The sequence below is a fragment of the Strigops habroptila genome, chromosome 17 (genome assembly GCF_004027225.2).
Source record: "Strigops habroptila isolate Jane chromosome 17, bStrHab1.2.pri, whole genome shotgun sequence".
Classification (NCBI taxonomy): domain Eukaryota; kingdom Metazoa; phylum Chordata; class Aves; order Psittaciformes; family Psittacidae; genus Strigops; species Strigops habroptila.
The window spans coordinates 3,359,652-3,373,701 of record NC_044293.2 but is presented as its reverse complement, the minus strand read 5'-3'; the positions used below and the strand labels follow the sequence as shown (position 1 = coordinate 3,373,701).

The 14,050-nt window shown below is 41.1% G+C and overlaps 1 long non-coding RNA gene across 1 annotated transcript in view; it reads left to right on the top strand.

The window, feature by feature from the left end:
* The window catches only part of LOC115616260, a 36,829-nt gene extending 23,000 nt beyond the window's left edge, over positions 1-13,829 (top strand). Inside the window, exon 3 of the long non-coding RNA XR_003994256.1 lies at positions 13,661-13,829. This is a non-coding gene — a long non-coding RNA (uncharacterized LOC115616260). The remainder of the gene's footprint in view (positions 1-13,660) is intronic.
* The last annotated feature ends 221 nt before the right edge of the window (positions 13,830-14,050 follow it).

Here is a 14,050-nt window from a genome sequence, read left to right as displayed (position 1 = left end):
AATATCTGAGCAGATTAACTACTAGGCAGCTAGAGAATGAGTCAGTCCCTAGTTAAAAAGTACCCTGAAATCTTCAGAGTGAGATTAACAGAAGCACAGATGAAGATCACTGTAGACAAAATAAATTAGAGGTCATTATTCCCTAGTGAATTTTCTTAAGTGTTAAGTAGAGCACATCAGGCTTTTCACAGGAATCTGAGGGGGGTTGCCATACTTAAGACTATCACTTACTCCTATGTAAGGACAATCTGTCCATTTGGAAGCAATTTCTCCCATCAGTATTGTCCTTGTCTTCTTGATCAAAGTAATATATTTGCCTTTTTCATTCTCATATATATAGCTCTGTGTGTGCCTATATTGTGTATGGAATAAAAATAGCTGCAGTTTGGGAAGGATGGTAATCCCAAAATACATGGCGTTGGAGATTGCCATCATGGAAATCTTAATTCCCCCTTAGCCCTCCAATCTTTTTGTTTTACTTCAGTAAGACTGCAGCTGCCATCTGATTTGTATTTATATATGCTCTTTATAGATATTAATGCAATAACAGATTAAACCTAAAGTAACTGTTACTACACAGAGAAATCTCAGGGTCTGATCTTGCAAACACTAATGCCTCTGAATAACTTTAATCTTCTGCATTGTATATTTGAATTTAATGGGGACTCTTGCATGCCAAAGTTTCTCACATATGCGAATGTTTGCTGCAACTTCAGACTTTCCCCATATGTTAATGTCAATTTGTTTTTGCAACCTCAATACGGTTTAGAAACCTAAGTCTCTGATCACGGTTTGTATATGTTTTATCAGTTCTGCAGGCTTCATTGTACCCGATTTTCAATTGAACCCTCACTACTGTTAGTGAAACCACCTACTTCTACCAGGCTTAACTTGGCTTACGAGGGGTTCTTCAGACACTGTCTTCAAGGTCTGAGCAAGCTCATAAGTAACACGAGTTACAGAGCGGTAACGATGGTTTTGCAGTATCATCTTCTCACCGCACATTCTGAAGGTGCATTCCTAAAAGAAACTGGATTGTAAAACTTGGGAAATGAGATGATAGCCCAGTAGCAATTTTAGTGCTTGTAAAAACAGCTGAAACTGTCCAGGAAACACAGTGGAGTTGTACCAAACCTCTCTAGCGTAGCTGGCCTCTGCTCTGTGTGTACGGGCTCAAGGTAAGTTGAAGAGTTTGGACTCACTGTGTATTTTCTGTCGTGTCGTCTTTCCTGTATAGGGAGGGGCTTAGATGCCAAAAACTGTTTAGAGGCTATTAGTTTTGTCAGATATCCACTAGAATATGAAGTATTGCTGACAAATGTGGTTGATCTCAGAATACTTTGGGGAAAAGCCAAAATCTGTTTCTCTGGAACTCTAATACGCAGGTATTTAAACTCATGCACATCCAACAGTGAGCCAAAGCAGTATGTAATCCTTATATTCTGCCTTTGAAGGTACGAATAACACTCACAGTGCATGGTCAGCCTGTCGTATTCTGCTGCAGGAGGTGGCTGAATTGAAACACTAGTGGTTAGTTTTGAGTTCAGTAATAATGGTAATTTTACAAGCTAATGTAAGGGTAATAAAGTCTTCCACAAGGCAACTACTGTGACCATCAGGAAAGTTTTATTTCACCAGGTTCAACAGTTTACACGTGACTAATGTACTCTCGGAGAAGAAATGACTTCCATTTAAAACATGCAGCAGCTTACTTACAAGAACACTGATCTGTCTGTGTTTGCAGTTAAGGCTCACTAACCATTGGCATAAATCTGATCAGCATCTGATAGTACCTCAAATTATCCCACTTCTCAGCTTTTGTGTGAATAACTTATTTCTTAGCTCACAGAAGTGTAAAGAAATTTCTTCTTTTCTGTATCCTGGCATTATTTAAGATTAAACTCCTTCTTATAATAGTTATCTCCATGTCTGTCAAGACCAAATATACATGTGCGTGTGTATATACGAGTGTAGTAGAGGTAGAAGAACAATGAGAAGTTAAGGACGAAGGTAACAGACACAAGAAAATGATTAGGCACTTGAAATTAAGAAGATATTTGCTCAAGTAGCATAAATAACATTGTCCATTACCTCTTTCTCACAAGTTTCCACTCCTGAGATGTTAGAGGAATGCATGAGACATTAGTCTGTATGTCAGAAAGTTGTGTGGAACAGTTGAGATACTGGCTAGGGCTTTTGAGATGTCTTCTTTTCAAACTACATAGGATATTAAAGAGTTTTATCAGGTTTAGGTCGCCACATCCCAATGTTAGTCATACAAGGGCTAGACACTTCGAATAGGAACAGTCTTGTCTAATTTCAAATGTCTAAAAATTAGTCATTTAGAGCTATACTGGTCAGTCAGATCTCTTTGTAACCAGTGGCGAGAAGGGGGCATGTCCAGAGTGTGAATGATGTTAGCTGTTTTAGGTCCTGTGTTAGGAAGAAGTCGATTGCCTGTTGGATATGTTGTTCTTTCTATTCACTGTAGAGGGAGACTACCTGAATAATGTCAGCAGCTGGGTTGGTTTGTCAAAAGTTATATGAGATAGTGTAATGCTGCTATTTTAAAAGTTGTTTAGTTGTTGAAAGATGCAGATAAAGGCCCAGTCTTGTTGCTGCTAATGAAATGACTGAGAAAACACCCCTGATGAGGGAACAAGAGCTAATTGCTTCTGTCTGGGTGATGATGGACCATTGTCCACTCCTTTCTGAGCTGGGTGGGACTGATGTGCAGGGTAGTGGTTATTGCTCTCTGCTATGGAGCAGCCTCCATATTTCAGTGTCCTGCAGAGCGGCTGGGAGTCCTGGTTTAGTCTGCTATTCCTCCAATGTTATGCCTCCAGGAGGCACAGTGGAAAGCCAAACCTATTGGAGAGCTGTTTTCACCAAACCCCATGGCTTTGAGTAGAGATCCCAGCAGGGACATCAAGAGAAGCCAATTCATAAACTCCTTTCTGTGCCTACTCCCTCCGTGTGTGTTCTTCTCCTGTTTCAGATGGGCCTGAGGACCGGAGCTTGTCCTCAGAGCACCACGCGTACTGGAAGCTGCATTCTTGTATAAATTGGGAACAGAGCTGGCCACCAGAGATTGGAAATCTGGCAGGCAGAGCTGATTAGACATGCTCAGAAGAGCTTGCAGTTTCACTGCCGCGTGCCCTTTGGGCTTGCAGTGAAAAACAAGGCTGAGCGCTGCCAATATTTGTATATGTGATTCTATTGTTTTATCTGAGGATGAGATCAGCCCAGAACAAAACTAAAGTGCTCTTTTTTTCATCCCATGGCATCATGAGGAATGTGAAGCTGGGATCACCCCGCTCCACCCTGATCTTTGACTCCTCAGCTGGTGCTCCTCATCCTTTTTGCATTCCAGTGGCAACACACTGTCCTTTCAAAAGGATCCTGTGCCTCTCTGTCTCATTTAGGTGCCTGGGAAATGTAGAATTGTCCCGATACACATCGCTGCCTCTTGGAAAACTCCACCCTTACTTGAGAACTTAAACCATGCCTGACCGCTTCCAGCCTTGTAATCCCATATGCATCCTCAGAGTATTTTAGTACCTAGATGATCTTTAAAGGTCCCTTCCAACCCAAGCCATACTTTGATTCTATGATCTCAGTTACCTTCATGTTTTGCTTTATCTACCTTTTAATAATACAGTGTTGTCAGATAATCATTTGTGAAATGCAGGTACTGAAATATACCTGTTTTCATTTTGATGGAAGGAGTGATTGCAGTGCTATGGTTTGAACAGGGAAACCTGGTTTGAATGGTTTGAATTTGGAAACAGCTAAGGGTAGGATTCCTAGATAAGGAGACACATGGGAGTTCTTATAGGTGGAGGCTGACTTGCAGCATCCTTGTTGAATTGATTGTTTTAATGCTGAAATGTAATTGTAGAATTAATCATATGCCGGAGCACCAGGAGCATTGTGAAGGTGTCTTTTTAGTTACTATTTCAGAAGAAAGAAGGAAATTGAATAATGACTATTTAAATGTTGTAATTAGTAGGGATTGAACCCAGGACCACGTAGCTGAAGCTCTGTGTTTCTGTGGCTAACTTTTGCTTCCCACCTCATGGGAGAAGGTCTGACTCCCAAAGCTCAGATTTGGTCACGACTTTGAGCAGTCCAGGTGGAATTTTGTGTGCCTGTCTGTACATCAACAAGACAGGTAGCTGACTTTCTCTGGTGACAGGGGCTAACAGAGGCTCCGCAGCTTTTGTAGACACATGCATTACCGCAAGGCCAGATGCTGCCACAGAACAAGACAAACCGTTACAGAAGCCTTCTCTTTATCAAATTCATTTGCAGTGGTCACTCCCAAAGCTCCTTTGAGAGGAATGAGGAAAAGAACCCTAAGGATACCTACTGAAAGCTTGTACAGACCCGTTAAAAAAGAGGAAAGGAAGGAAAATATCGGTGTGTAAGTCTGTCTGCAGCTACAGCAGAGGGAAGCAGATGTAAGCAAGCCTGCCCATGCCTTCTGAAGCTCTGTTAGTTCCTGGAAGGCAGCCAGTGCTGAAATAATGGCTCGAGGCGGCACCCCTTTCTCCTCTCTGCCTGACCTACTAGCAGACAAGACATTTGTATGTTATTAAGCTGTGGAGCACATACTGTGCTTTGCAGCTGGACAGTGCAGGGCACTGTTGAGAGCTGTAAATCTCCAGTCACGTATTTGCTGTGAGAATCTTGTATAATGTCAGAAATATTCCCCACAACTCTTGCAACCTCCCTGGGCTTAAAGACACCACCCTGGGCAGAGATGCTGACATATGCACAAAAGCTAGTTGGGGTTGTTGTTAATGTAATGTTCCTGTAAGGCAAGAGAGGTGATATGCGCTCACTTCTAGCCTGAGTGCTGGTTATACGTGGGAGGTCGCTGGAGTACGTGTGCTGCAACTACGCTCTGAAACGTGCTCCTCTGAAACACGGTGGGATCCCAAACCACTGATGGGTATGTGCTCTACAGAGAGAGGTTAACATACAGTGACATACAATATAAATGCTTTGTGTTTAGCTTCCTAGTTAAAGCTTTCAGTTTTACAGGTTTCTCTTCCTAGATTTCTTCTTATCCTATTTCTTTAGCATACATTCAACTGCCATGTTTTAATAGTAAATGAATTGTCTTTGCTTTACATGATTTATTTATTTATTGTTCTTTGTCTGCCAGTGAGTGGGCATCTCTCACTGTGCTTTAGCTGCAGTTATTTTGCAACTAAGCTCATGGGCATGATCCCATTTCACTTTTTCATGGTGTTTTCTGTTGCCCTCCTAGGCCCGCAAGCTTACAGGCTGTGTCTAACTCCATATGTGGCATGGATGGGTACGTTCAGACGCAGCATTTACAAGGCTTTTGTTTCAAAGTGCTGCCAAAATTCAGAACTGCTGAAATTTGATCATAGAACATGTTAAGAGGCAAAGCCAGAAACGATCCTTTACAAGCACTCTCTGATATTTGTAAGGATTGATGAAGTGAACCTTAGAAACCTCCCTTGTTTTCTGTGGTTCCATTTCTTGTTTTCTTTCATAAAGATTTCTTTTCCTTTGCTGAAGACTTCCAAAATACACAACCTCCCTGAAAGTCTATTGCTCCCAAAAGAAGGCCTTTTTGTAAGTTTTGATCTGGCTCCATCTCCTATCACAGCTGCAGCTTCTTTCCTTTGAGGGGAAGCCAAAGCTGCTGAAGTAAGTGTCAGCACTGGAGATTGAAGTCTTCACCTGATCCAAAGGAAGGGTTAATGTTGATGGGGGCAGTTCAGGTCCAGTTTCCTGTCCAAGGCAACACAACAGGATCTTTCTGTGGGCAAGATGTGTGTTTCATCACCTGTGACCCATCCTTGTCTCCTGCAAGGTCCTCCAAATCACTTCTTCCTTCTAAACTGCTCGTGAAGCTCAAGGTGGTAAAGCCTTTTGCTTTGAGCTCTTATTTCCCTGCATGACCCAGAAAGGGGAGACCTGGTAGCTTTTTAGGAAATGTGTGGCTGAGTAACATTCAAAGCCAGGATATTTTGTAAGTCCAACATTTTGAGGCCAAAATGCTACCTTTTGGAAGAAAAAGACAATTCCGAATGAAATCCTTTTAATAATTGCAATGTTCTGTTTAATTGCGGTTTTCTCTTTCCTGTAGTGTTTGGCTTCTCCAAACAATACCCACAGCGTTTGCAGTAAGGGGATTGCAATGTGCTTGGCAGCTCTGTTCTGCAAAGCCTCGGTGATTTTTGTCATCGATCCAAACTCTTATGCCAGTTCACTGACGTGAGGTCACTCTAATTTCATTCCATGGTTGCTGGTAGACTCTTTTTGTCCCAGCTGCCCTCACCGCCTGCCCAGCTCTGTCCCCCACCTCGTTTTGTTGGAGGTTAATCACTGCGTGAGGTAACTCCATCCTTGGCATGTTCTGTGATCTGGAAATGTGGTCGCTAATTACAGCCTTCACACTGGAGGACCAGTCTGCAGAGTCCTGCCCTGTAAGTGACTGCGCTCCTCCATGGCTCAGACTGCACAGAGGACATTCTGGCTAACAGGAGGCTGGTGGGGGTTGACCAGCCTAAGCCTGGGAGAAAAATGGAGTCCTCTTAATAATCTAGAGCGTCTACCAAGAAATCACTCAGTGCTCCATGTGCTTAGCAGCAGAAATACCTGTCTGGGAGGAAGACTGTCGTGCTTTTAAACAAAAAAGCCTATGTGATTTTTGCTTTGAGCACTCAGGACTTGGGGTAAGAGAGGAAGGTAGCACTGAGGCTCATCCAGAGTGGCTTAAACATCCCCAAAAATCTTGCTAGGAGGATGAAATTTTCTTTTCCCTTTCTGGTCACGTTTTACCACTGGAGTTACTCAGCGAATTAATAGGTATAGAAATGCAAAGCTCTTTTCTTATTACACGCCATCGATCTGATTGCAGTGTCATTAATTGAAAGACTCGGGAAATGTGATGGATGGTTCAGTTCAGGATTCCACATTCGTTTTGGCATAGCCCTGCAGGAGAAAAGCTGCATGAAGCTGATTGAAGGGCTCTTTTTGTCTGACATGAATTATTCTTTCATTGTCAAACCTTGTAACAGCATTCAGACATAGGGAGATTTACAATGTGAAATCCTAAATGGGGTCTATTCTTAAAATAAAATTAGAAAAAAAGGAGAGCTTTATCTTGCAACGTTGAAAATAGCTACGTTTTAAAAAAACCCCCAACTATTCCTACAAATTAAATCTCTTTTGCAAAACCCAAGAGGCTGATGTTTCTCACTTAATTTTGAATTATTCCAATGGTAAGGCCTTAAATGAAGAAAACAATTGCTTTAATCACATAAACGTCAACATTTTTATTACATTCAAATGTATTTGTTTGTATGAGAGGGTTGGTTTGTTCTTTCCACTGCTGTCATTTACCTAAGCAGACTGATATGTCTGTTAATCTGTGTCCTGTAAAATAAGAGGAGGTTTTTTTTTCCTTGTGGGGAAAACCCAGGTGGACGCTGTTTAAATGCTTGTTTTTAAGAAGCTCATTCTGCATTTTAGAAAGCATAAAAATGAGCGAGTGTTGTATGCGGACAAGGTTTCGTCTATTCCTGCTTGTGTCTGAAAGCAGATCTTATCAGATAGCTTTGTGGGTTTCATTTTTCCCTGTTGATCCTGGGCAGATCTGCTGTTAAATTCCTGTTGCTCTTTTGTCTGTCTCAAAATTTGTGCCACGCTCTGAGGCTCGTCTGCAACGTTATGAAATGCAGCAATTAAAAAGGAGCAGAAAGGTGCAGATCAGCTTTGCTTTAGACATGATAACGTGTAGAAAGTTGATGGAGAGTTTTGAATGCAAAGCAGCCACCCAACTTGTAGTCTCATTGAAGAATAAAATACTGAAATAACATTATACGAGATCTGAATCAATGTCATGCCTATTACAAATGCTGGAGCTGGTAGAATAGCTAGATTACACAGAGTAGACAGATTAGATGAAGAAGAGCATTCGATTACATTACATCTGATTAGTGGTGTCTATTCATCTGTGGTTTGGGTTGTTTTTTTTTAAAGAGAGCTGGCTTATTTTATCAGAATGTGCTATATTTGAAGGAGCAGCAGTATGAGGATTCAGACTAGGAGCTAAGAGAATTGGACATAAAATACAGTGGTAAAAATATCCAGCTCTCTAGTTTAACCACCTTCCTCCCTTAGCTACCGTCTGTCGGACCTGCGTGCCCAAGTGCTGTTAGCAGATAGATAGCCACGGGAATGATTACAGTCTTTACTATTCTATTTAACTACTTCTCAACCCCAGATAAGTATCGAGCGATTAGTTTCTGTTTAAACTCCTAAACAAATGCCCCTTTTCACCTGAGATGTACATTCGCAGGCAACAGACTGGCCCGATAAAAGAGATGAGTAATTCACGTTGAAGTGGGAAACAGCCTTTTTGAGACATTAAGAAATAAAACGCATTGATGGGAAATGTTGTTCTCATCCCCCCCTCCCACCCCTCCCCCTGCCTATTCTGCATGTAATACCCTGGCGTACATATATTTTAAGGTCTCATTGTTCGGCGAAGGGTGAGATTATTTGGTAGTTTTTGTTATGCTTTTGTCTGCCTGATAGGACCTCTGGCAAAGGGACCGCGTGCGTGGTTGTTTCTGGTGGGAGCTGCAAAGCCGGCCGCTGCTCTCCATGTTGTGCTAGTCCTCTATGCGGTGTCTGTCTTTGAGAGAGCAAAGAGCCTACGATAAGCTCAGCACTTGGCATATTGGAAATCTTCTGTCTCCATAGCGCCTGCAATTCCCAACAGCTAAGTTTTGCAATGAAACTGCATGGCGGGTCAGCACAACACCCATTGAGCGCCGCTTCTTTTCAAGCCCGTTATTGCTTTATTTTATGGTGTACAGTCAGCTCTGGGACGCTTGCACTCAGGGCTTCTGTGGGCAAAGACGCTGCTTTGCTGCAGCTTTGCTTTAATTTGGCTTCATTGTGAGCACCTTCTATGTTGCTTGCAGTGGAAGGCTGTAATCTTCTAGGCACTAGCCTGTTCTTAAAAGGTGAGGGAGCTGGGGAGTTATTTCTTTAAGGAGGTATTTCTGTTGTATTAAATGTAAGATGGTTTTTTTTTTCTCTTTATGCTGTCTTAACCTAAATAAACTTGACAGTTTCTTGGAAGCCAAAATTGGGAAGAATGTTTTTCCTTTGGTGTCACTAATTAGCCTCCCATGGAAGGTGATACAAGTAGAAAGGGAGCTAACGATAGAGGGTTATGCAGCAGGACTCTGAGCATATTGTACGTGAGGAAAAACTGCTTACTTCTCAGCTCCAAACTCTTTCTGTCAAACTGTTTGATTTTTGGAGTTCCCTGCACTTGGAAACCAGGGGTATAATTCCTGCAAATTGAATTGCAGTTTGGAGCCATGGTCGCTCTCCTCAAATCTGTGTAAATAACATTGTCCACAGACTGTGTTGTCACCTTTGAAATGCTCTCTGCTCATGGATATTAGCCTAGCTCTGTCTTTGCTTGTGGTGGAGTCAGGGTGGAGCTGGATTTTGGAGCTTGTTTCATTTTATTGTTTCTGATTTTGTTCAGGGCATTTTTTATTTTTTTTTCTTTTTAGTCCTTTTTGATTCTGACAGTTTTTAAAGGCTCATTTTTTGAGGTTAATAAGAAGGAGGGAGTAAAAGGTACCGTATCTTGTTTCTTAATTGTTTGGTTTAAGTCTAAAACATCTGCAAATACACCCTTAAAATGATCTTAAAAGTAATAGTCGCTTAATTAAAACAAATAGGAACAGAATGAGCTTACCCTCTTTATGGACTTAACTTCAGGAAATTAGGCATCCACTCTGTCTCCTCTGGAATAATCAGTTTCTTATCTAATATATATGAAATGACCAAATACATTTACATCATTTGCATCTTTAACTCAGGAACAATTGATCAAAAAATGGAAGCACTGTTACAGATCAGAGAATCTTTTAGTTTAAAGCCTTTAAGTCACCATTTATTTCCATCTAGTTAAGCTTAATTTCCTTTTATTGTGGTGTTCAAATGAAAATATACAATGCCATGTCTAATTGTGTTACTATTCACATTAATAACCTGTAACTTTACATTACAATGAGCAAGAAGCACCGAAAAGGCAGAAACAGATGCAATTATTTGTTGCGAGATAAGTTACTGTACGTGACCCAGGTGCTGTAGTACTATTTGCATGTGTTTCTCACCTTTGTTCACCCAGACACATGGGGATCTCAAGCTATTGCTGACTAATTGATAGTTGTAGTAACTGCTATAGGCTCCTTAGATTAGAAATGCATGCAGACGTGTGTCTTGATTCAAACATTAAGGAACACACACTCTCACTTACTTACATGGGCAGAAAGTCTTCATACTATTAGAGGTGTGTGATGGAGATAGCAGGACATAAAACAGAAGAGAGAGAGACACAGAGAGAGAGAGAGAGACAGAGACAGAGAGATGGCATGCAGCATATATACCCCTACAAATAGTTCTAAAATGCGTTTGCAAATGCAGAAGTCTTCAGAACCATCCAACAGTTCAGCACACCCTTTTTATCTCTTCTCTGCGGGACGTCTCCATCCAGATTACTCGAAAAAAGCGGAAAAGGTGAGAGCTCTGCCATCTTAGCTCTGAATTCATCTGATTTCCTTCTTTCTTTTTTTTTTTATCCCCCCTCTCCCTTGTATTCCTCATGCCATTGTCCATTCTTATGATGGCAGCCGCCCTTGCTCTTGAATGCAAGTGTCACAGCGGGAGCAGAAAGGGTTCAGGGCTGCATTGTCAAAGCCATGGTTGCCTATTGTTTCTTAGCCTTTCACTGCTCTGCTTTTCCGAGCCTCTTTCCCTATCAGTGGCCCCTGTCAAGGGGAGGAGTAGGGAGAAAATTGCAAGAGTTAGTCGTCCTTTTTATTGCACACTGTTATGATAAACAGCCCAGCAATACATCCCACAAAATTAGGAATTATAACGACGGGACGGGGGGAAAAAATTCTTTGTAGGTTTGCGTTTGTCGCTGCCCTTATGTCAAAAGCTTGGTTTCTTAGGAAAGACTTTTGTATTGGTGTTTTTGCCCAGCAAAAAATAGAGGCAGCTGCAAAGTGAACAGTGAGCTATTTAGCCACAAGGTAAAAATTTCCTGTTGCTATTTGGATACTGATGCTTTTCAATTTTAAGGCGGGGGGGGGGGGGGGGCTGTGCCGGGGGGAGGAAGCATGACTGAAAGCATTTCTCTAGCTGTCCATTCATTCATCCATCCATCTATATTTTCTGTTTTAAAGCAATTGAAAATGATTTTTAAAAAGGCCAGGGAGACTGTTTGCAACTTGGTTTTGTTTGAAAATCTCTCAGTGTAGAATGAGGTCTGTGTTTCAGATGATTGAATCTCATATTGGGAAACGAAGGGGGGAATGACGGTCCTGCTCATTCCAGAAAGTGCTGGTGTCAGGTCATCTAAAAGTAAAATCTTGTCACAATTTCTTCCTTTCATGGGGGGAGAAATATATATAGAAGACATGACTTGACGTTTAGGTACGTGTTTGATTGTTTTATGTGAACAGGCCAGCTTTTCCCGTGTTCAAAACTTTAGCGAGGTTACAAAGTCATGGCCTCAAAAGTTTTTTGTTTTACTCCATTTGATATGAAATTGTTTCAAGAAAGAAATGATTTCGAAGATATGGCTTCCAAGAAGAGCACAAACATATTTACATATTCAAGTTGTAAATAATCGAGGAATTTCACTTCCAGGATATTTTGGTCTTAAAAAAATCTGACTAATTTGGAGAGAAGCAAATCCAATTTGGTTTATGCTTTTAACTGCTTTTGTAAATAGGAGCATCTTTTCAACCCTTAAATTTACACTCACTCTCCTAACTGTACAGTGTATATAGCAGTTTTGGAATTTCATTTTTAAAAGTCTGTTATTACATTATTTCGACTGAGCTATTACATTATCAGAAATTAGAAAAAGAAAACGCTACAGACTGTTCAAATATGTGCTGCTTGAGTTTGAATATCTAAGTCATTGCAAATGTCTAGAGCTATTTTATCATCTCTAATAATAACAGGCAGAGTGCTTGCACAGATGTAAATATGGGTTAAGTCTTAAAGAAGCTAGCAGAGAAATACTCCTTAAACTGCTGAAGAGTTAGGCTCCTGTTCTGGTTATGTTTAAGAATATCCAGTTGTCTGAGTCTCCCAAATGATCAGTGCTGCTTGTGAATTTACTTTGAAGGAAACGGGAAAAGATATTTCACCTGAATTCACTTTTAACTCTCAGAACACTGAAATAGACCTGATTTGATGAACAAATTCTCTTAGTCCATCCTACAGACAACTTGCTTTGCCTTTTATTATCCGTATTAGGCTTTTTTACACATATATATTGTCTTGCATTGCCAAGTTCTAAGTCAAGTATGTGACTGTTTGGAATATCTTTAAAATTGAAACTTTGAAGAAATGATGAAAGAACTCTGGCCTTGTTTTAAATCAAACTCTGAATGCAGCCGGGGCCACCCTGGGAGCACAATGTTTAATTTCCATTCAACATCTGCCTTATATTTACCATTGCAGACCAGTGTCTGTGTGGAAGGAGCACTTATCGTTGATAAAAGTTTGGTATCTCTTTTGTGAGAGGTTGTCATTTCTGTTCTCTCAATCTGGACTGTCATTTTGTAAAATCTTTTGTCACTGAAGCTGAATGGAAAACCTGGAATGTGCAAGAGATTAAAGAAATGGGGAAGAGGATTCTAATGTGTAGAGCAATTCTGGTTGCTTGACTCTCTGAGACAGATGGTGCCTAATCCTGATTTTCCTTACTCCAGTGTAAATACTGAGCTGTCCCACTGAAACCACCGCTGAATACTGATGCAGCATCAGAATCAGGCCTGGCTCATTTCTTTGCTTTTTGAGGCTGTGGGCTTATCTTGCAGTGCTTTATGCATACAAAGCTGTCATTTTACACTTCTGGTGAGAGATGCCCACTGAGTGACTTCATGCTGATTGCAAACACACGGGTGTAAATCCTGAGTTTCAGTCATTACGCCGGACTCATGCTTGTAGAAGTGATATCAGTCTGACCTCCCAGAATCTAGGAATAAATATTTGAATAACTTCATGTGCTTTCTTTAGGTAGGTCTGGGTTAGGGAAATACTATCCTCTCTAAAGAGCTGGGGTGGAATTTGGCATGTCTGGACTTTCCACAGTGTCAGTGGGAATCTGGTGGCTGAGATGTTAGGTCTACCTGGGAGGAAAAAGAAGTTTGCTCAGAGCAAAGGCAGAAACATTTGTCCCCACAGATGTATTTCACTGCAGAAAGGGTGATTCAGGGGGATTGACTGGGGAACTGTTACAGGTTTGGAATTAAGAGAGAAGTGTTTCGGGTAAAGAAGGGAAAGCTTCGCTCTGTGGTTAATTGTTTTGAATGGATTTTATCTCTTTACTTATCAAGACAACTTGTGTTCATATTGCTTTCAATGTTAGAAAATAAAAAGGTTTTCCCCTCCATGAGATCCGTTCTATAATCTGAGGTTGAAATGCTCTGTGTGCAGTGTCAGCTTAAGACCCAGGCACCTCTTTAACTTTTCCCTGTGGGATTTCAGTGAAGCTCAACCCTTATAGTCCTGCTCTACATAGAATAAATTTCTCTCTATTTTTTTTTTTTCCCTCTTATAGGATTAACCTGATGACTTCAGCGGGAATTGCTCTCGGAAAGAGAAAAGATAATCTGGCTTCTTCTGAAGGTAAGAGTCAGGGGCAGAAGTCTCCATGAAAGACCTACCCAAGACACAAGAAGAAGACCTCACCTACTGCCTCTTCTTCTGAGTCTCCATCCAGCATTGAGGTTCAGGCAAGTATCGTTTTCCCCTGGTTGGAGCTTCAGTGGTGAGTTCTCAGAAATACTTGCTTCTTACAGATATAGATAGTGTAAGTGAAGTTTTGTAATGAATCAGAGGGCAGGTTCTTGTACCTGAGTGTGTTCTTTCACACCTTGCCACTGGCTTATATGACAGGTTTATGTAAAATGCAAGAAGAGATATCCCTAGTGAATCAGGAAAAGATGAA